Source organism: Thamnophis elegans, chromosome 13 (assembly GCF_009769535.1).
Source record: "Thamnophis elegans isolate rThaEle1 chromosome 13, rThaEle1.pri, whole genome shotgun sequence".
Lineage (NCBI taxonomy): Eukaryota > Metazoa > Chordata > Lepidosauria > Squamata > Colubridae > Thamnophis > Thamnophis elegans.
The window spans coordinates 5,548,704-5,571,303 of NC_045553.1; the positions used below are offsets into that span (position 1 = coordinate 5,548,704).

The following is a 22,600-nucleotide window of genomic DNA, read 5'->3' on the forward strand; positions in this document are numbered from 1 at the left end:
CCGCGAAATGGGATAAAGGGTTTCGTCTGGACATGTTGGGGGTGGGGGGGAAGCCTGTCATGGTTTATGTGATGTGATGTAACGTGAGAAAGGCCTTGGGAGACTTGGATTAAGAAAGTCGGAAGGGACCTGGTAGGTCATCTAGCCCAACCTCCCCCCCCCCTGCCCAAGCAGGAGACCCTACACCATTTCTGTCAGATGGCAGTCCAGTCTCGTCTTGAAAGCTTCCAGATGGCCAGAGAAGAGGCTGCGTAGGCCAGAGCTGCATAATGGGCACAGCAAATGGACTTTCTGGTTTTTCTCCGAAGACGTTTCGCTTCTCCTCCAAGAAGCTTCTTCAACTCTGACTCATTGCTGGAAAGGATGGAAGGATTGATACTCCTGGCCGACAGCTGGTCATTTGCATCCTTTTTAGAGGGTTGTTGAGGCCACTTGGAGGTTTATATAACCAGGTTAAATGAGAAAAATGGAGATAAACCAGACGTCGAAAAGGAAGGAGTTATTATTTTAGATTATTATTCGGATGGATCTATTCACAACATTTTTTAAAGATAAATTATGTACATTCCCCCCCCCCTCCCAAAAAACATACACATTATCTTTTTTTTAAAAAAAGGAGTGGGAGGAATACTCATACTGTTTCCTGTTAGATGGTTATGAAGTTTTGCTTTATGGGGTGGTATCCAAAATTGGTTTTCCAGATTGGCAGGCGACAAGGAGAAATTTGAGGCATGGAGGTTTCTTCCTGGCTATTTGTGTCCTGAAGCATCTTCTGTGTGGGTTTTGAATTAAGAGATCCACTTTGGAATTTAAAATGTCTGTTGTCTTCTTCTTGTCTCCTTGTCTATCATTTGGCTCTGAAGTGAAGGAGGGAGAAGAAGGGAGAAGGAGAAAGGGAGGGAAAGAGGAATGAAAAGAAGCAGGGGAAGGAGAGAGGGACGGGAGGGAGAATGAGGGAAAGGGTGGGGGGAAGGAGAGAGAGAAAGCAAAGGGGGGTAGGGAGGGATGGCAAGAGATGAGGAGAGAAGGAAGGAAAGAGGGAGGGACAGAAAGGGAAAGGGAGAGAGGGAGGGAGACAGAGAAAGAGTATGAAGAAAAGGAAGGGCATGGAGGAGGGAGGGGAGAGAGAGAGAGAGAGAGGAAGAGAGAGAAAGAGAGAGGAAGAGATGGTTACAAATCTGCATTTAATCCCTCTGGAGGGACCAATATCCAGCATGTCCTAACATCAAATGTCTTGAAGTAACAAACACAATTGTGACGTCCCACCAATCCGTTGCCGTTGCCAAACCCCAAGACACCAGCAGCTCCATTCTCAAGTGCAAATAGACACCACTGTCCACCGGGATTGGTTACATCCCTTAAGTCGGGCCAACATCCTACAGCATGGAGGGAGGGAGGGAGGGAGGGACGGACGGAAGGAAAGGGAAGAGAAAAGGAAGGAAGCCAGGAAGGAAGGAAGGAGATAGGGAAGAGAGAAGAAAGAAAGGGAGGGAAGGAACAAGGGAGGGAGGAGAGAGGGAAGAAAAAATGAAGGTAGAAAGGAACAAAGGAGAGAGGGAAGAGGGAAGAAAGGCAAAAGAGGAAAGAGAGAAAGAAGAGAAAAAGAAGGAAAGAAAGAGAGAGAGGAAGGAGAGAGGGAAGAGAAAATAAAGGAAGGTAGAAAGGAAGGGAGGAGAGAGGGAAGAGAGTAAAAAAGGAAGAAAGGAAGGAAAGAGGGAAGAGAAGGAAGAAAGGGAGGGAGGGAAGAAGGGAGGAAAGAGAGAAAGAAGGAAAGAAAGGAGAGAGGGAAGAGAAAATGAAGGAAAGTAGAAAGGAAGGGAGGAGAGAGGAAAGAGAGAAAGAAAGAAGGAAGAAAGGAAGAAAAAAGGGAAGAGAAGGAAGAAAGGGAAGGAGGGAAGAAGGGAGGAAAGAGAGAAAGGAAAGAAAGAAAGGAGAGGGAAGAGAAATTGAAGGAAGGTAGAAAGGAAGGAAGGAGAGAGTGAAGAAAGAAAGAAGAAAGGAAGGAAAGAGGGAAGAGAAGGAAGAAAGGGAGGGAGGGAAGAAGAGAGGGAAGAGAGAAAGAAGAAAAGGAAGAAAGGAGAGAGGGAAGAGAAAATGAAGGAAGGTAGAAAGGAAGGGGGAGAATGGGAAGAGAGAAAGAAAGAAGAAGGAAGAAAGGAAGGGAAAAAGAGAAGGAAAAGAGGGAGGGAGGGAAGAAGGGAGGGAAGAGAGACAGAAAGGAAGAAAGGAGAGGGAAGAGAAAGAAGGAAGAAAGGAAGGAGAGAGGGAAAAGAGAAAGAAAGAAGGAAAGAGAGAAGGAAGGAAGGAACAGAGAGGGAGAGAGGAGCGAGGGAGGAGGAGGAGGAGAGAAGCATCCACCAGCCAGTGAATTTCCAAGGGATTTGTAGTAATTAGATGACAAAATGCAGGCCGATCTCAAAGCTTTGCCGAAGATGTTACTCAGGGGTCAAAGACTTGACACGCAGGGCTGGTAATTTGTAAGTGTCAATCACGCTCAGCCATCAGACAAACCGCTCCGCATTCCCACCAAATCCAGCCTCTTTGGCCTTTGGCCATCCGCCGCCTCCTTATCCTTCCAGCGGCATCACCGCCTGAGGCCGCCCCCATCGCAACCATCGTGGTAGAAAACGGGAGGCGCTCCCTGCCCACCCTGGTTTCCCAAGGGACTCGTTTCTGCTTCCTTCCCTCCACTACGGGCCACCCTCGACTTATGACGGTTCGTTTGGTCAAAGTCACGCCGGCCCTGGGGGGAAAAATAACAGCTATTTTCCGCACTCAGGACGGTGGCTGCCACCCTGGGATCACGCAATCAAAATTCGGACGCTTGGCCACTGACTCGTATTTATGACGGTTGCGGCATCACAAAAGGGGACCGGCAGACAAGCAAAATCTATGGGGAAACCAGACTCACTTAACAACCGTGAGAAATTGGTTGAGTTTTGCCCCATTTTATGACCTTTTTTTGTGGATGTGTTGGCCAGATTTTTTATGTAAATCTCTGCGGTTGTAAAGTTAGGAACACGGTTGTTAAGTGAATCTGGCTCCCCCCCCCCTTGACTTTGCGGGTCAGAAGGGCGCAAAAAGAGCATCGCGCAACCCCCAGAACGTTGTAGCCGTCGTAAATGTGACTCAGCGATCAAGCACCCCGAATGTAAATCACGTGACGGCGGGGAGGCTGTCGTGAGAAAAACGGCCACAAGTCCCTTTTTTCAATGCTGTCGTAGCTTCCAACGGTCACTAAGTGAACTGTCGCAAGTCGGGGACTATCGTCATTGTGAATTTCTGCTCTCTGTTTTGGCTGTTCCTTGTCTATTGTGCTGGTTGCGCGCCCCCTGGTGGCGAAAGGAACTAATAATATGGAAGGAGAAATTTGGAACAGAAGCCAATGTCGGAAGAAACTGAGAAAACCAAGAATGGAGCCGCAAACTGAATTCATAGTAGAAATAGCCCTTAGACTTACAATCCGCTTGGCAAGTGCTTTTACGGCCATCTCTAAGAGTCAGCCTCTTTCCCCCAACCATCTGGGTCCTCATTTTACCCACCTCGGAAGGATAGAAGGCTGAGTCAACCTTGAGCCGGTCAGGATCAAACTCCTGGCAGTTGGCAGAGTTAGTCTGCAATACATTACGAGAGAGAGAGAGGGAGGGAGGGAGAGAGAGGGGGGAGGGAGAGAGAGAGGGAGGGGGAGAGAGAGAGGGAGGGAGAGAGGGAGGGAGGGAGAGAGAGAGGGAGGGGGAGAGAGAGAGGGAGGGAGGGAGAGAGAGAGGGAGGGAGAGGGAGAGAGAGAGGGAGGGAGAGAGAGGGAGGGGGCGAGAGAGGGAGAGAGAGAGGGAGGGAGAGAGAGGGAGGGAGAGAGGGAGGGAGAGAGAGAGAGAGAGAGGGAGAAGGAGAGAGAGAGGGAGAGGGAGATTGAGAGAGGAAAGAGATAGAGATAGGCGCGAGAGAGATGGAGATAAATAGATATAGAAATAGATAGATAAACACACACACATAGAGGGAGATTGAGAGGAAAGAGATAGAGCTAGGAGAGAGAGATGGAGATAGATAGATAGATAGATAGATAGATAGATAGATAGATAGATAGATAGATAAAGACAGAGAGAGCGAGGGAGGGAGAGGGAGGGGGAGAGAGAGAGAGGGAGAGAGAGGGGGGGAGAGAGAGGGAGAGAGGGAAGAGGGAAAGGGGGGGAGAAAGAGGGAGAGATAGACAGACAGACAGAGATAGCAATAGCCCTTAGACTTATATACCGCTTCACAATGCTTTTACAGCCCTCTCTAAGCGGTTTACAGAGTCAGCCTCTTGCCCCAACGATCTGGGTCCTCGTAGTGCCGACCTCAGAAGGCTGGAAGGCTGAGTCAACCTTGAGTCAATCAGGATCCAATTGCTTGATCATTCGGCATGGATATATATAGCTCTGGCATGGTCCTCGTTTCTCTAGAAATGCAAAGGATTTGGACTCTCCAGAATTCTTCGGTTGAGAATTCTGGGTCAATGAGCTCCATGGCTCCTGGAGACATCACGTTGAGGATGCCAAGCTAAGGATTGTGCCAGATGGATGCATCGTCTAACCAGCTGCCCATTCCTACAAAGATGAGGGAGGGTCAAACTAGGGTCCAGAGCCAAGACAAGGAACGCTGAATGGAAACTAACCAAGGAGAACTAGAACGAAGGAGGAATTTCCAACCGATGAAGAGCGACCAAACAATGCCTTCGGATGTTGTGGTTGCGCCATCACTACACACTGGACAAGTCTTCATCTGAAACAGTATAGGGTCTCCTGCTTGAGCAGGGGGCTGGACTAGAGGACCTCCAAGGTCCCTTCCAACTAGTATTCTACGTTCTCCGGAGTGACCTTCCGGCCAGGAGAACATCCCAAGATGGGCTTCCCCAACCTGAGTGAAACTAGATGACCGCTGAGGTCCCTTCTAACTCTGTTAAATCTGAATCTAAACCCATCGGACGTTAGTTGGGATGCCTTTTCTCCCAGCTACCCCTGCAATTCTCATTTTCTTCTTCCACCGGAAGGTCCAGAATATTTTAGAATAAATCTAGAATAAGAGAAAGGTTCCACATTTAGGCAAGAAAAACAAAATGCACCAGTATAGGTGGTACCTTGCTCAGTAGTAGTCACTGTGAGAGGGAACTTAAGAGTCCTAGTGGACAACCATTTAAATATAAGCCAGCCGTGTGCAGCAGCTGCCAAAAAAGCCAACACAGTTCTAGGCTGCATCAACAGAGGGAGAGAATCAAGATCACATGAAGTGTTAATACCACTTTATAATGCTTTGGTAAGGTCACACTTGGAATCCTGCATTCAGTTTTGGTCGCCACGATGTAGAAAAAATGTGGCGACTCTGGAAAGAGTGCAGAGAAGAGCAACAAAGAGGATTAGGGGACTGGAGGCTAAAACATATGAAGAACGGTTGCAGGAACTGGGTAGGTCTAGTTCAATGAAAAGAAGGACTAGGGGAGACATGATAGCAGTCTTCCAATATCTCAGGGGCTGCCCCAAAGAAGAGGGAGTCAAGCTATTCTCCAAAGCACCTGAAGGCAGGATAAGAAGCAATGGGTGGAAACTAATCAACGAGAAGCAACTTAGAATTAAGGAGAAATTTCCTGACAGTGAGAACAATTAACCAGTGGAACAGAAGTTGCCTCCAGAAGTTGTGAATGCCCAACACTAGAAGTTTTTAAGACAAAGTTGGATAACCATTTGTCTGAAGTGGTGTAGAGTTTCCTGTTTAGGCAGAGGGTTGGACTATAAGACCTCCAAGGTCCCTTCCAACTCTGTTATTCTATTCTATTTTATTCTATTTTATTCTATTTTATTCTATTCTGCCCCAATCTCCAACCTTCCGCCTGAGGAAGTTAACCAAGGCCGCTCTGCCAACGGGAAGCCTCTCCCCCCTCCCCGACGGAAGAGCTGCTAAGCTGCCCACCTGCCAGCCCAGCTTCTCTTCCCTTCGTCTGCTAACCGAGGCGCCGATTATTTTGCTGGCACACGGTGTAGGCTCGGTTTGCATATTTCGCCGATTCAGGTCACATCACCGTTCACACATGCACGCCCGCCCCTGGCCGACGTCTGTTGATATTCTCGGTCCCTCGCTCAATTCCGACTTTGAGGTGAAAGCCTTCCTTATTAGCCAATTTGGATACCCATTTACTGTGAATTACTCATTCCTGATTATACCTGATTATTATTCATGAATGGATGAATCTGAAATCTCGACGCCCCGCTGGGCTGTTTCTCGGCCGTCCCTGTCCCCCCACACCAGCTCCCTCCTTCCTGGCTCTACTTAAAAACAGAAGGGCGCCTGGACAACACCGCAAAACACACTGGTGGTTGAGAAAGGATGGCTGCCTGGCAAAGGCCTTGTTTACCCCACGGGTGCGACGTGCCAAAGAAGGGGTGGGGGAAAAGGCACCCCAAACAGCCTGGCATCCTCTCTATGTTGGCAACCCACAAGCCAGGACTTCGTTGTTGGTGTTGGCATAATGCTGGCTTTTGGTACCGAGATGATTCTCTCCCCCCCTCCCCGCTAGGCCGGGGAAGCTGCTAATCCAATTAACACATCTTGGGTTTAAATTCTTCCCATCCTTTGTCCTTCTCCCCTGGAGGGGAAGCGCTGTCAAATCGATCGCCCGGAGAACTCCGCCAGCAAGTCCCTGGCGGGCCGACGTGGAGACCTGTGTAGGCCTTTATTTATTTATTTATTTACTTATTTATTTATTTATTTATTTATTTCAACCCGACTGGAGCTGAGAACGGAGCGGGAATCTCCGCACCCACCCTTTTAACGAGGATATGTTGTGTAAGCTGCCTGTCTCATGGCTTGTGACTAGCTGCTGTGTGGGGACACAAAATTCCACAACAACAACAACAACAACAACATACCCCTCTCCCCACCAGGATATTTTTAAAAAACGATAAAGCTATGAAAACCAGTACAAATCACAGCCCGATCTATTTCACGACGTGTCTTTTTAGGGAGATAAAATGGGAATCTTCTTACAAGGAGGAGGAGGAGGGAGAGGGGGAGGAGGAAGAGGAGGAAAAGGAAGAGGAGGAGGAGAAGGGTAATAGCAGTTAGACTTATATACCGCTTCATAGGGCTTTCAGCCCTCTCTAAGCGGTTTACAGAGAGTCAGCATATTGCCCCCAACAATCTGGGTCCTCATTTTACCCACCTCGGAAGGATGGAAGGCTGAGTCAACCCTGAGCCGGTGAGATTTGAACTGCTGAACTGCTGATCTAGCAGTAGCCTGCAGTGCTGCATTTAACCACTGCGCCACCTCGGCTCTTTTACTGGGTAATGATAATATTTAGCATTATTTTGCCAGGAGGAGGGAGAGGAGGAGGGGGAGGAAAAGGAAGAGGAGGAGGAGGAAAAGGAGGAGGAGGAGAAGGGTAACAATATCTAGCATCATTTTGCTAGGAGCAGGGAGAGGAAGAGGGGGAGAAAAAAAAGGAGGAGGAAGAGGAGGAGGAGGAGCAGATGGAGGAGAGGTCCTTGGTGCTCCCCGAGCTTAGCTGTTTTCTTGCAGATTCTCCTTCCTTCCTTCCTCTCCCTTTCTCCTCTCCTTCTCTCTCTCTCTCTCTCTGTTGTATCTCCCTCCCTCTATCTCTCCTGTAATGGGCTGTGCGAAGGACCTTGAGAGGATGGAGGAAGAGCTGCAGATCAGGAAAAACTATCTCCAGAGGAAGAACGGGAGTGGAGAACGTATCTCAATCAACAGGCAGTGTTCTTCGTATTCTGAGTCTGCATTTCCTATCCGGACTACCTTCAACCTCCAAAAGCGCTTCCTGTCAACTAAGGGGCGGGAAGACCCTCCCCAAAACAAATTATTTTCAATTACAAGACCTTCAAGGCCCTTAAAAGAATAAAAATAGGATGTTCTAAGGTGAGAAGGTGTAAAAGAAAAATACCAAAGAGTTAAATTGATTTCCATAAAACTCTTTAAGATTTTTTAGAAGATCCTTTATCCTGTTCCCCCTGCCCGCCCCCGCTATCCCCCCCCCCATTTCTCAACCCTTGGTAACCCCGGACATCTGACTGGCAAGCATTTCACATTTCAATCCCAGCAGAACAAATTGAATTAGATGTTGTAACCAAGCTGGGCTCTGTTTGCCAAAGCCTACCGACTCTGCTTGCACTAATCCTTTCCCGGCTCCTGCAGATGACAGAAGCGTCTTCAGCGGAGACTTGGCTGATCATGGGGAGAAAAAAAAACACGGGGAGGGAAGGGGCTTGGGGAGGGGATGACACCCAACGACAGGTAGCAGGGGACCTCCCTAACTCTTGTTGGGTCCTTGGTGTGCTTTTAACTTGGTCGTACTCCTGCAATTTTGTTCCTTGATGTAGAAGAGCAGGGAAAACTGGAGGGTGGTGGTGGTGGAGTTAAACTTCCCATCAGCTTAGAATACATACATTGCCACAAATGTAACCCCAGTCCAACTCCTCTTGAATTCTGTTTCACCCCTTATCTGGTGGCTCATTCAGATTTGGGCTCTAGTTTATATGTTCAAAGAATGAGGTATGTGTAAATAATAGATTGGAAAAGGAGGAGAATAAGGGTAATAATAATAATATCTAGCATTATTTTGCTAGGAGCAGGGAGAGGAAGAGGGGGAGAGTAAAAGGAGGAGGAAGAGGAGGAGGAGAAGCAGGTGGAGGAGGTGTCTTTGGTCCTCCCCGAGCTTAGCTGTTTCCTTGCAGATTCTCCTTCCTTCCCCTCCCTCTGTCCTCCCCTTTTCTCTCTCTCTCTCTCTGTTGTATCTCCCTCCCTCTATCTCTCCTGTAATGGGCTGTGCGAAGGACCTTGAGAGGATGGAGGAAGAGCTACAGATCAGGAAAAACTATCTCCTGAGGAGGAACGGGAGTGAAGAACGTATCTCAATCAACAGGCAGCGTTCTTCGTACTCTGGGTTTGTGTTTCCTATCTGGACTGCCTTCAACCACCAAAAGGAGGAAAAGGGAATGTAAAATGGTAAACATAAAGACAGAACCGGAATGTCATCCCGAAAATACAACAGATGGAAGAGGAAAATAGGCGATCGCAACAATAGAAAGCGGAAAGAAAGAGAGGAAAGGTAGGAAGAGAGGAAAGGAGAGGGAAAGAAGAAAGAGGAAAGGAGAGGAAGATAGGGAGGGGCAGAAAGAGTAGGAGAGAGGGTATGAAGGGGAAGGAGAGCAGTAAGAAAAGGGAAAGGAAAGGAAAGGAGGAAAGAAGAAAGTTGAGAAAAAGAGAAGTTTGAACAATGACATCTAGTGGAGCCCACATGATGTCACATCCATCAGAATGTAATTGTGTTAAGGTAAAAGGTAAAGATTCCTGACTCTAGGGGGCGGTGCTCATCTCCGTTTCAAAGCTGAAGAGCCAGCTCTGTCTGAAGACGTCTCTGTGGTCATGTGGTCAGCATGACTCAACGCTGAAGGTGCATGGAATGCTGTTCCCTTCCCACCAAAGGTGTTTCCTATTTTTCTACTTGCATTTTTTATATGCTTTCGAACTGCTAGGTGGGCAGAAGCTGGGACAAGTCACGGGAGCTTCCTCCGTTACGCGGCGCTAGGGATTCGAACCGCCCAACTGATGACTTTTCTGATTGGCAAGCTCAGCGTCTTAGCCCCCCCGAGCCACAGCGTCCCTTGTAATTGTGTGGATGATGTAAATTGTGTGATTAGCCTCGTCTTTCTCCCCACTCCACACACCACCCCCCTCCCCAAATGCATTTGAAGGACACCAGAGTAGGGAGAGATGAGTTATATTATTACTCTGAAGGGGGAAACCTTCATCTATTTTTTAAAAAGTACAATGAGAATATAATGGACTCAGCTGAATGAAGTCCGGTTTGCCCACAATAGTCAGGAACACAATTGTGAAAGGGCTTGAAAACAGCGCTACTCATCTTCAACAGCTGTTTTCGACAGCTTTCGTTTATATGGGACGGCATTCTTATCTATCTGGACTTAATTAAGCAACAGATCTCAGGGGGGAAAATGTGTAATGTTTATGGGCTTGGTCCTTGAAATCTAACTTGAACCAAAACTTAACCTCACCAGGGGATTGATTTAGATTCAGATTAACAGAGTTGGGAGGGACTTTGTAGGTCATCTAGTCCAATCCCCCCCGCCCAAGCAGGAGACCCTACACCATTTCTGACGGAGGACAGTCCAGTATCTTCTTGAAAGGCTCCTGTGATGAAGCTCCCACAACTTCTGAAGGCAACTTCTGTTCCATGGGTTGATTGTTCTCTCTCTCAGGAAATCTATCCTTCTATCTGTCAGAAAATTCCTCCTTACTTCCAGGTTGAATCGCTCCTCGTTCCCATCCATTGTTCCTTGTCAGGTTGGGGTGCCTTCGAAAATAGCTTGACCCCCTCCTCTGTGTGGCAGCCCCTCAAATATTGGAAGACTGCTATCCTGTCTCCCCTGGTCCTTCTCTTCACTAGACTAGCCATGCCCAGTTCCTGCAACCATCCATCCTATGTTTGAGCCTCCAAACCTTTGATCATCTTAGATAGATTCAGATTAACAGAGTTGGAAGGGACCTTGTAGGCCATCTAGTCCAACCCCCCCCCCTGCCCAAGCAGGAGATCCTACACCATTTCTGACAGATGGCTCTCCAGTCTCTTCTTCAAAGCTTCCAGGGATGAAGCTCCCACGACTTCCGAGGGCAACTTCTGTTCCATGGGTTGATTGTTCTCACTCTCAGGAAATCTATCCTTATTTCTGAAAGGTTGATCTTACTCCCAAACCCTGAAGGATTTAAGGGATGGCTTGGCCAGGGTAACTGTCCCGCTCTCTGCCCCTCTCTTCATCTCTCACTTCCCGGGGTGTTAGGAGTCTTCATCCTACAGGCACCGCTGGAATTTGGCAGCTGCTTTAGCTGGGATTAACTCGGGCTGCCTCCTTTTGTCCTCTACCCCATTCATGCTGAGCGTGGACCCTGAAGCAACGGGAAAGGATGGTCTTCCACAGAGATAAATGGATACCACTGGACTTTGGGCTTACGGCAGAAACACCGTGGGAAATAGTTATTTAATCTATTGAGGATTAACCCGGCAAATCTGCCTTGCCTCCTACAGAGCCAAGAAGGGAGGCAGGTGTATCAGAGGAGCGATCAGCCACCTGACACCAGGAAGTCCTCATCTCACGGCCACATTGAGCCCAAAACTTCCACTGCCAAGTGAGACAAGTGAGTTTTAGCCCCAGTTAACATCTTTCTTGGCACTGGTGTTAAAGTTAGTTAACTTAAATTAGCTTCCCCCTTGACTTGGCGTGTCAGAAGGTGGCAAAAGAGGATCATGGGATATTGTAGGGAGGAGGAAGAGGAGGAGGAGGAGGAGAAGATGTCAGTTTTGATTGGCAACAAAGAAGAAGAGGAAGAAAAGTAGGACTGTGGGGTCCTTGGGTGCTCTCTGAGCTTGTTGGTTTTCTTGCAGCCGTTTCATTACCCAACTGAGTAACATCATCAGTGCTAGACCGGGGGGGGGGGGGGTTGTGGAGAGGAGGAGGGGAAAGGGGGAGGAAGGGGGAGGAGAGGAAGAAGAAAATGAGGAGGAAGAAGAAGCAGAAGTAGAAGAAGAGGAAGAAGAAGAGAAGGAGGAGGAGGAGAGGAAGAAGAAGATGAAGAGGAGGAGGAGAGGAAGAAGAAGAAGAAGAAGCAGCAGCAGCAGAGGTGGAGGTGGTGGAAGAGGAGGAGAAGAAGGAGGAGGAGGGGAGGAGGAGGAGGAGAAGTAGAAGAAGAAGAAGAAGAAGAAGAAGAAGAAGAAGAAGAAGAAGAAGAGGAGGAGGAGGTGGAAGAGGAGGAGGAGGAGGAGGAGAAAAAGAAGAAGAAGGAGAAGAAGCAGCAGCAGCAGAGGTGGAGGTGGTGGAAGAGGAGGAGGAGAAGGAGGAGGAGGAGGAGAAGGAGAACAAGAAGGAGGAGAAGAAGAAGGAGGAGGAGGAGGAGGAAGAGGAGGAGAAAAAGAAGAAGAAGGAGAAGAAGCAGCAGCAGCAGAGGTGGAGGTGGTGGAAGAGGAGGAGGAGAAGGAGGAGGAGGAGGAGAAGGAGAACAAGAAGGAGGAGAAGAAGAAGGAGGAGGAGGAGGAGGAAGAGGAGGAGGAGGAGAAGAAGAAGAAGAAGAAGAAGAAGAAGAAGAAGAAGAAGAAGAAGAAGAAGAAGAAGAAGAGGTGGTGGAAAAGGAGGAGGAGAAGGAGGAGGAGAAAAAGAAGGAGGAGGAGGAGGAGGAGGAGGAGAAGAAGAAGAAGAAGAAGAAGAAGAGGTGGTGGAAGAGGAGGAGGAGAAAAAGAAGGAGAAGAAGGAGAAGAAGGAGAAGGAGGAGGAGAAGGAGAAGAAGAAGAAGAAGAGTGTTAGTGAGGACCAAGTGAAGATCATAGTTAATTCTTTAGAAACAGAATACTTAACATACCTTTGGGTTCCCAAGTGAGGATACTAGCTATCCTCCCCATTGCCTTCTTCATCATCCTCTAGTTTCTCCAAGATTTCTTCTAAAATGGCTGTCCGCTGTTTCTTGACAGGGGGATCTGGGTAAGATGAAGTGACACTGTTCAGTGGACGTGGCACAGTAACAATTTTATTTCTGTCCCCTTAGTCAATTAACCCCAAAACTCTTATATTGGAGACTTGCCCTACACAGAGAGCACTAACCAGAGTGACAGAATACAGAATAATAGAGCTGAAGGACCTTGGAGGTCTTCTAGTCCAGCCCCCTGCTCAATTTCTCTTCTTGAAAACCTCCAGTGATGGAGCTCCAACATCTTCTGGAGGCAAGTCCTTCCACTGGTTTCTTTTTCTCGCTGTTTACATCGAGGTTGGATCTCTATTTAATGATCTTCCACTGACTGCTTCTTGTTCTGCCTTCGGGGGCTTTGGAGAATAGCTTGACTCCCTCTTCCATTTATCGTGTCACCCCTAGTCTTTCTCCCTCTTAAGCTAGATTTCTTCGTTTAGATTAGATGGCTAACTTCGTCACACTAGATTTGAAGAGTCAACAAAATATGATGTCTCCAAGAACAAAACGCACCAACTTTAGACTCCAAGAAGGTTTATCAGCAATGCAAAAGGGCCATGGTTAAGAAGTTCTATTCCGATTTTCCTTTTCTTTTCTATTTTTCTTTTCTATTCTACTCTACTTTATTCCAATTTTTCTTTTTTTTTCTATTTTTCTATTCTATTCTACTCTATTCTATTCCAATTTTTCTTTTCTATTTTTCTTTTCTATTCTATTCTACTCTATTCCAATTTTTCTTTTCTTTTCTATTTTTTCTATTTTATTCCAATTTTTCTTTTCTATTTTTCTATTCTATTCTGATTTTTCTTTTCTATTCCAATTTTTCTTTTTCCTATTTTTCTATTCTTTTCTATTTTTCTATTCTATTCCAATTTTTCTTTTTCCTATTTTTCTATTCTTTTCTATTTTTCTATTGTATTCTGATTTTTCTTTCTTTTTCTATTTTTCTATTCTATTCTGATTTTTCTTTCTTTTTCTATTTTTCTATTATATTCCAATTTTTTTCCTATTTTTCTATTCTTTTCTGTTTTTCTTTTTCCTATTTTTCTTTTCTTTTCTATTTTTCTATTTTATTCTGATTTTTCTTTTCTTTTCTATTTTTCTTTTCTTTTCTATTCTACTCTACTTTATTCCAATTTTTCTTTTCTCTTCTATTTTTCTCTTCTCTTCTATTCTACTTTATTCTATTCCAATTTTTCTTTCCTTTTCTATTTTTCTATTCTATTCCAATTTTTCTTTTTCCCATTTTTCTATTCTATTCCAATTTTTGTTTTGTTTTCTATTTTTCTATTCTATTCCGATTTTTCTATTCTTTTCTATTTTTCTATTCTATTCTATTCCTAATTCTAATTCTATTCTCCTTCCTTCTTCTCCCTCTCTTCCCTTCTCCTTATCCTGTTTTCCTTATCCTATCCTCTCTTCTCTGCCACGATTCACTGAACGGTGGCATGGAAGGTCGTAAAATGGGGCAAAACTCACTTAACAACCATCTTGCTTAGCAACGGAACCCCTGGACTCCATTGTGGTCGTAAGTCAAGGACGATCTGTAGAGCACTCTGTAACTGCCGAAGTTTTTTTTAGAAAAAAAGACACCAGCGAATTGTAGGAGACGGTTGAATTCATCCTTCCCCTGATATAATCTTCCTTTCCTGCCTTTTCCCTTGTTTCAGAAGCAGCTCTTTCTCTCTCTCTCTCTCTCCCTCTCTCTCCATGCGGAGAACAGCTGTTCAAATCCAAATCTTCCCCATCAAAATGCCCGTTTCCGACAAACAAATAAATGTACTTTTTTTTTTCCCCAGGACTGGGGAAAAAGGGTGTAAAAATAAACAGACAGAACAAGCTGCTGCATTTTCTCCCAGCATTACAGCTGCTTCCCAAGATAAACAGCAAGTAAATGTCAGAAAAACATCAATATAAGGGAAATTAACCTGACAAGAGGCAAACAGCCCCACCACCACCACCACTCCCCCAAATCCATTCCCTTTTTCCATTCCCAACCAAATAGTTCTGCATTTGGGGAATCCACCGTGCTCCCCCTCACCAATGATTTTATTTTTCAATTAATTCCTTGACAGAAAGCCAGACAGGATGGTGGTACTTCTGCTCCTGTGTTTTTAACAATTGTCAAGGGAGGCAGAAGGGGTGGGGGGAGGGAATAGGGGAGAGTTTGGAAGGGGGGTGGAGAGCCTGGAACACTTTTAATCTCTCCCCCCTCGCACTTCCACATATAGCAATAGCAAAAGCAGTTAGACTTATATACCGCTTCATAGGGCTTTCAGCCCTCTCTAAGCGGTTTACATAGTCAGCATATCGCCCCCACAGTCTGGGTCCTCATTTCACCCACCTCGGAAGGATGGAAGGCTGAGTCAACCTTGAGCCGGTGAGATTAGAACCGCTGAACTGCAGCTAACAGTCAGCTGAAGTGGCCTGCAGTACATATATATAATATAATATAATAACGGAGTTGGGAAGGGACCTTGGAGGTCTTCTAGTCCAACCCCGTACTTAGGTAGGAAACCCTACACCACTTCAGACAAATGGTTATCCAATCTCTTTTTAAAAACTTCCAGTGTTGGAGCATTTACAACTTCTGGAGGCAAGTTGTTCCACTGATTAATTGTTCTCACTGTCAGGAAGTTTCTCCTTAGTCCGAGCCTTCCCCAGACTCCAGGAACCAATTGAATGAACTAATTGTCTCCTGCAAACTCCACTCCCCTTTTGCTCCTCTTTGATTTCCTCTGGGAGGGGCCATTCATCGTCCACCTGTGGCCTTACTCCCAAGTCAGCCCCCATTTTTAGCTGTTCCCTTCCTCTGGAGATTCTGTGCTTGTACACTGCGAACAGGCTCCAGCTGTTCGTCTGCCTCACTGATGTCTGACTCCGAAGGCAGCTGATAACTGTCGGACGGCCCTGGCCCCCTCTCTACCTCCGACACAGAGCCCTCATCCGAGCCTTCCCCAGACTCCAGGACTGGCCCATGTTCCTCCCCAACCTCCTCACTGTCCGAATCTGCTTGGAAAATCCTTGGTTATGGATCTCCGCTGAGTCTGACCAGCTGACCCGACCAACCCTCAACCCTTCTGCAAAACTTTTAGCTTAGGTCAACAAAAGGATTTTTGTACTGATCCGTGGAGCTTGGGGTAGGGGGGAGAAAGGCTTGATTGCTTTCCTAGTAGCTTTATTTTATTTTTGCACTTTTCTCTAAACCTTGCTTTCTTTTTTCTTAGCAATTACTGGAGCCAGAAAGAGCAAGGGAAGGGTAGGGAGAGAAGAAAGAGAGGGGGGGGGGGGAAAGCTGACACATCTGTATGGTTGCAGAAGTGAAGGCTTCAAGAATCCAATAATGTACCACTAAGCGAAATAATATGAGGAAGGGATTGGGTGGGTGCAATTCTCCTAATGCAGCAGGAAGGATTCTGGCCAGATTCGGAGTTTTTGCTAATTTCACTTAGGAATACTTTTAAATTATTGTATTTTATGTCATTTTAGAACTTTCGGACCTCAGGGACCACTAAATTCATAATTTTAAATCCAGAGGACCACTAATACGGTCTGCCTAATGACTGGCTGGGTGGGTGTGGCTAGGTGGTCATGTGACTGGGTGGGCGTGGCCAGCTCACTGTCACTCACACCGAGGGGCGCCTCGCCAGCCTCTACTGGCCCCTCCCCTCCCAGTCCCTCCTCGCCTGCCCGCCCGGGCTCCTTAGGGCCCCAACAGGAAGCAGTTGCTGGAGCTAAGCAGCCCCCAGGAGAAAGAGTTGGCAAAACAGCTCAGTTCAAATTGGAACTGATGGAGGAAAAAATGCAAATAATTTTTCTGTGGACCGCCAAAATTTTCTCATGTAACCAGGTCTACCTCTCGGCAAAATTGTTGGGGTGAGGTTTAAAAGCACAATGACTATATACTTTTTTGTTCTATTTTTTTTTTTAAAAAAGGAGAATACATGTTAAAATTAAATATGTATATTGAAAAGGAATTACAAATACCATCAACATAAAAAGAAGCTTGCTCAGAAGCTGAAATACACCAAGTAAATGAGATGAAGAGTGGGAAGTAAAGGAGAGAGGTAAGGGAAGAAGAGAGGGATAGGAGAGAGGAGGGGGAAGAAGAGGAGAGAAAGGAGGCGTGAAAAGGGGAGAGAGAAGGAGAGAGGTAAGGGAAGAAGAGAGGGATAGGGCAAGGGGGGAAGAGGAGGAGAGAAATGAGGAGTGGTAAGGGGAGAGTGGAGAAGGAGAGAGGTAAGGGAAGAAGAGAGGGATAGGGCAAGGGGGATAAGGTACAAATATGGTGTATGGAGAGCAGAAGAGCCAATAATTGTTTTGGGGAGTTGATGGTAAGATGAATTGATGTAAACATTTAATAATACAATATGATGTTGGCTATGTAATAATATACGTGATTATATGTTATGAAAATGAAAAAACAAAAAAACCCTTTATAAATATTTTTTTTTCTTACAGTACCACCAGTTGGTGACTGCTGTTTTAAGACTGCATTTTATTCCAATTTCATTTTAATTCGCATTTTATTCAAATTTCATTCAAAATTGACTTTTATCCCAATTTTAAATGGCCTTTATCCCAATTTTAGTCATAATTGTGTTTCTGGAATTCTGCACTTTTGATGCAGCCCAAGGGCTAATCAATAAAGACTGAATTTAGGAATACGGTATATAGTCCCCCGCGGTCCTTGACTTACAATCGCTTAACTGAGCCCGGCATTAAGAGAGGGATAGAATCAAGATGACGTGGATTGATAGAATCAACACCCACTTTGTAAATGCCTTGGTAAGACCACCTGCGGAATATTGCTAAGCGAGAGCGTTCTGAAGGGAGCTGTGTCCCATTTTACGACCTTTCCTTTCGCAGTCGTTAAGTGAATCGATGCGGCCGTTAAGCGAGTCGCGTGCTTGTTAAGGGAAACTGGCTTCCTGCCTGTCAGACAATCGGCCAAGCGGATCACGTGATCTCAGAAAACCACAACCGGAATCAGTTGCCGAGTGTCTGAATTTCGATGGCGTGACTGCAGGGATGTTGCAACGGCCGTTAAGTGTGAAAAACGGCCATAAGTTGCTTTTTTTTCAGAGTGGTTGTAACTTGGAACGGTCCCTAAACAAACTATTGCTAAGTGAAGGTGAGGTGTTGTCGCTGCGGGTGATTTTAGTATATGAATTTGTAATATGACTCTTCTTTTATTAGTTTTATTGTTTTTATAAGAGGTTTTATATTTTGTAAGCCACCATGTGAGAATAGGCAGCAATATAAATTCCATAAATAAATAGCAATAGCAATAGCACTTAGACTTATATATCGCTTCATAGGGCTTTCAGCCCTCTCTAAGCGGTTTACAGAGTCAGCATATCGGCCCCAACAATCTGGGTCCTCATTTCACCCACCTCGGAAGGATGGAAGGCTGAGTCAACCTTGAGCCGGTGAGATTTGATCTGCCGAACTGCAACTAACAGTCAGCTGAAGTAGCCTGCAGTACTGCACTCTAACCACTGCGCCACCTCGGCTCCAAATAAATAAGTAAATAAAGGTAAAGGTTCCCCTTGCACATAAATGCTCGTCGTTCCCGGGAGACGGTGCTCATCTCCGTTTCAAAGCCGAAGAGCCAGTGCTGTCCGAAGACGTCTCCGTGGTCATGAGGCCGGCATGACTCAATGCCCCCGAAAGGCGCACGGAACGCTGTTCCCTTCCCACCAAATAGGTGGCTCCTATTCTTCTACTTGCATTTTTTTTTAACGTGCTTTTGAACTGCTAGGTTGGCAGAAGCTGGGACAAGGAACGGAGGCTCACTCCGTTACGCGGTGGTAGGGATTCGAACCGCCGATCTTTCTGATCGACAAGCTCAGCGTCTTAGCCACTGAGCCATCGCGTCCCTTAATAAATAAATAATAAATAAATAAATAAATAAATAAATAAATAAATAAATACATACATACATACATACATACATATCACTTGTATTCACCAAGCTGTAAAATTCACCAGGCTGCAGAATTGATATGCATTTTATAGCTTTGGGTATATTTTCTGCAGGCCTATCTCTTTTGTTATAATTGCATTTTGTCTATGAAATTGCAAACAAGCAGGCTTTGATCACACTCAGGTTTGATTGTGTATTGTACAGAAGAAATCTTTGAAGGCACAAGAAATACACACACACACACACAAACATACCTACTGCTTGTTTCTATAGAAGGTTTTGTGGCTTCGCATCCTGGGCTTTGGCTCACGTTTCGTGGGTCTTTTTTTATTTTCGTTTATTTATTGGATTTATATAGCCACCCACCTCCCGTACGTGACTCTTAAGCAGCTTCGGATGAAGCAGGCGAAGCAGATAAAATGCGTAATGTGTGAAAATGAAAACACAGAGTGGCCCGTGCGTTTCCTCTCTTTTTTTTTTGCTACTGCAGTTTTCCCCTCATTAGATTCTCAGCTCACGGGAAGGGAATTGGATGGGGAGAAAAAAAGGGGAATGGAGAGAGAGAGGGGGGGGAGGGAGGGAGAGAGAGAGGGAGAGGGGAGGGGGAGGGGGAGGGGGAGGGAGGGAGGGAGGGAGGGAGGGAGGGAGGGAGGGAGGAGAGAGAGAGAGAGAGAGAGAGAGAGAGAGAGAGAGAGAGAGAGAGAGAGAGAGAGAGAGAGAGAGAGAGAGAATGGGTTCGTGTGTCTTGTGAACTTGTCCTGCTGGGTAAATCATATCCTAGCCATAAGATGGTTTTGTTGGGAGTTTGGTCTGCTATGCAAACATAGAATTGGGCAAACTATGTTTGAGTTTAACAGAATAACAAGAGTTGGAAAGGACATTGGTGGTCTCCTAATCCCTTAATCATCTCCTCCTCCTCCTTTCTCTTCCCGCACTGATGATGTTACCTAGACAGGTAACGAGACATCTGCAAGAAAACAAACAAGCTCGGAGAGCATCAAAGGCCCCCTAGCCGTCCTCCTTTTCCCCTTTCCCTGAATAATAAAAAGGCTGGGAGAACGGTTTGTTTCCAGCTCTTCTTTCTCTTTAATTCCACAGAAGCAGCCTGGAATAAAGGAGAAACTTCCTAACAGGGAGGAACAATTAACCAGGGGAACAGAAGTTGCCTCCAGAAGTTGTGGGGGCTTCATCACTGGAGGTTTCTAAGGAGAGACTTGACAGCCACTTGTCTCAAATGGTATAGGGCTCCCCTGCTTGAGCAGGTGGTTGGACTAGAAGACCTCCAAGGTCCCCTCCAGCTCTATTTTGATTGATTCTCCAAATTTGAGCAAAAGCCTTTATTATGGGTCTCTAACTTGGAAGCAGGGAAACCAGGAGGAGGGGGGGAGAGATAGGAAAGAGAGAGAGAGAAAGAGAGGAGAGAGAGAGAGAGAGAGAGAGAGGAGAGGGGGCGAAAGAGATAGATGATAGATAGATGATAGATAGATAGATAGATAGATAGATAGATAGATAGATAGATAGATAGGAAAGAGAGAGAAAGAGGGAGAGATGGATGGATGGATGGAGAGAGAGAGAAAGACAGAGAGACAGACCCAAGTAAAACTTTTTAGTATTCCATAGATGTTTAGCTAAGAAAGAGAGAGGGGGGGAAATGGAGAGAGAGAGGAGAGAGAGGAGAGAGAGAGAGAGAAGCACGCAATCAACTCTAAGGTTGATCTATGGACATTTTTTAGACTAGATAGATGATGATAGATAGATAGATAGATAGATAGATAGATAGATAGATAGATAGATAGATAGGAAAGAGAGAGAAAGAAAGAAAGAGATGGATGGATGGAGAGACAGACAGACAGACAAACCCAAGTAAAACTTTCTAGTATTCCATAGATGTTTAGCTAAGAGAGAGAGAGAGAAGAGAGAGGAAAAGGGAGGGAGACAGAGACACAGAGAGGGAGAGAGAGGGGGGGGGAGTTTGAGAGAGGAAAGAGAGAGAGAGAGAAGAGAGAGGAAAAGGGAGACACACACACACAGACAGACACAGAGAGAGGGGGGAGTTTGAGATAGGAAAGAGATATATAGGATATACATATATATGTATGTATGTATGTATGTAGGTAGGTAGGTAGGTAGGTAGGTAGGTAGGTAGGTAGATAGATATAGATGATAGATAGATAGATAGATAGATAGATAGATAGATAGATAGATAGATAGATAGAGATAGATAGATAGATAGAGATAGATAGATAGATAGAGATAGATAGATAGATAGATAGATAGATAGATAGATAGATAGATAGATAGATAGATAGATAGATAGATAGATAGATAGATAGATAGATAGAGATAGAGATAGATAGATAGATAGATAGAGAGAGAGAGAGAGAGAGAGAGAGATATTCATATAAATCCCTCTTGGCTAACCCAACTGACATCCTTTCCACATTGGAGCAAGCGATGGAGGTCCCCTCATTATGCTCCCCTTGACCCTCCCAGGCAGGCTCTGAGCTCACTCCGCCCCCCTCCCACCACCACCACCATTCCTGGCTCAGCCCGGTCGGTGGGTGGGTGGGAGAATTTTCCTTCTGTCAGTTTAATTCTTTGATCGATGGGGAAGAGCAGGCAGATGCAACCCAGCACAGCTGGCCTCTCAAGTTACCCCTGGCAGGAGATCGCCGGCACTGTTGGGGACGGCTGAGTGAAATGTTTGTGGAGCGCGTAGAACACAAGTCAATAGTAATTTAGCTGGATTGGGAGCAGGTTCTTCCTCCTCACGCCTCGCGGCTTCCGAGAGGCAGGGGTGCATGCAGGATTATTACTGGCTCACTCGGAAATATTTCCGAAACAATCCTCCGAGAAGCATGTCCGTGTGTGTGTGTGTGTGTGTGTGTGGTGGGAGGGGGGAGTCTTAGGGGGTGGAAGAGAGGGAGGAAAAAGAAGCAAAGAGATAGATATAGGAAGCCTTGAAAGCTCTTGACTCCGGAATTCATTTGGAAGGTTCTTGCAAACGGGGAAGAAGTCAGACAGAAGAAGGGAGTTGGAAGGGACTTTGGAGGTCTTCTAGTCCAACCCAGTTTTTGGGGTGAAAAAGATGTGATGCAGAGAAGAGCAACGAAGGTGATGAGGGGACTGGAGGCTAAAACATATGAAGAACGGTTGCAGGAACTGGGTAGGTTTAGTTTAATGAAAAGAAGGACTAGGGGAGACAGGATAGCAGTCTTCCGATATCTCAGGGGCTGCCCCAAAGAAGAGGGAGTCAAGCTGTTCTCCAAAGCACCTTCAGGCAGGACAAGAAGCAATGGGTGGAAACTAATCAAGGAGAGAAGCAACTTAGAACTAAGGAGACATTTCCTGACAGTGAGAACAATTAATCAGTGGAACAACTTGCCTCCAGAAGTTGTGAATCTTCCAACACTGGAAGTTTTTAAGAAGATGCTGGATATCCATTTGTCTGAAGTGGTGTAGGGTTTCCTGTCTAAACAGGGGGTTGGACTAGAAGACCTCCAAGGTCCCTTCCAACTCTTGTTATTCTGTTCTGTTCTGTTCTATTTTAACTCACAACCCCTCTTAGGCTGACCTCCTCTTCTTTGAGGAGCTGCTGCAAAGGAGAGGGGCTCGAGCCATTTTTCCAAAGCCCCAGAAGGCAAGGTGAGAAACAATGGGTGGAAACTAATCTAGGAGAGAAGCAACTCGGAATGAAGGAGAAACTTCCTAACAGAGGGACAATGAACCAGTGGAACAGCTGGCCTCCAGAAGTTGTTAAGTGCTTTATCACTGGAGGTTTTAAAGAAGAGATTGGATGTCCATTTGTCTGAAATGGTATACGGCCTCCTGCTTGTGCAGGGGGTTGGACTAGAAGACCTCCAAGGTCTCTTGCAACTCTGTTATTCTCCAAAGCACCTGAGGGTAGGACAAGAAGCAACAGATGGAAACTGATCAAGGAGAGAAGAACTAGAGCCGAGGTGGCGCAGTGGTTAAATGCAGCACTGCAGGCTACTTCAGCTGAATGCAGTTCTGCAGTTCGGTTGTTCAAATCTCACCGGCTTAGGGTTGACTCAGCCTTCCATCCTTCCGAGGTGGGTAAAATGAGGACCCGGATTGTTGTTGGGGGCGATATGTTGACTCTGTAAACCGCTTAGAGAGGGCTGAAAGCCCTATGA

General features: G+C 46.0%; 1 long non-coding RNA gene across 1 annotated transcript in view; it reads right to left on the minus strand.

The window, feature by feature from the left end:
- Positions 1–484: 484 nt before the first annotated feature.
- Positions 485–22,600, minus strand: part of LOC116517135 — a 29,462-nt gene continuing 7,346 nt past the window's right edge. Inside the window, exons 2-3 of the long non-coding RNA XR_004256423.1 lie at positions 12,413–12,527; positions 485–857 (exon numbers count right to left, since the gene is read on the minus strand). This is a non-coding gene — a long non-coding RNA (uncharacterized LOC116517135). The remainder of the gene's footprint in view (positions 858–12,412; positions 12,528–22,600) is intronic.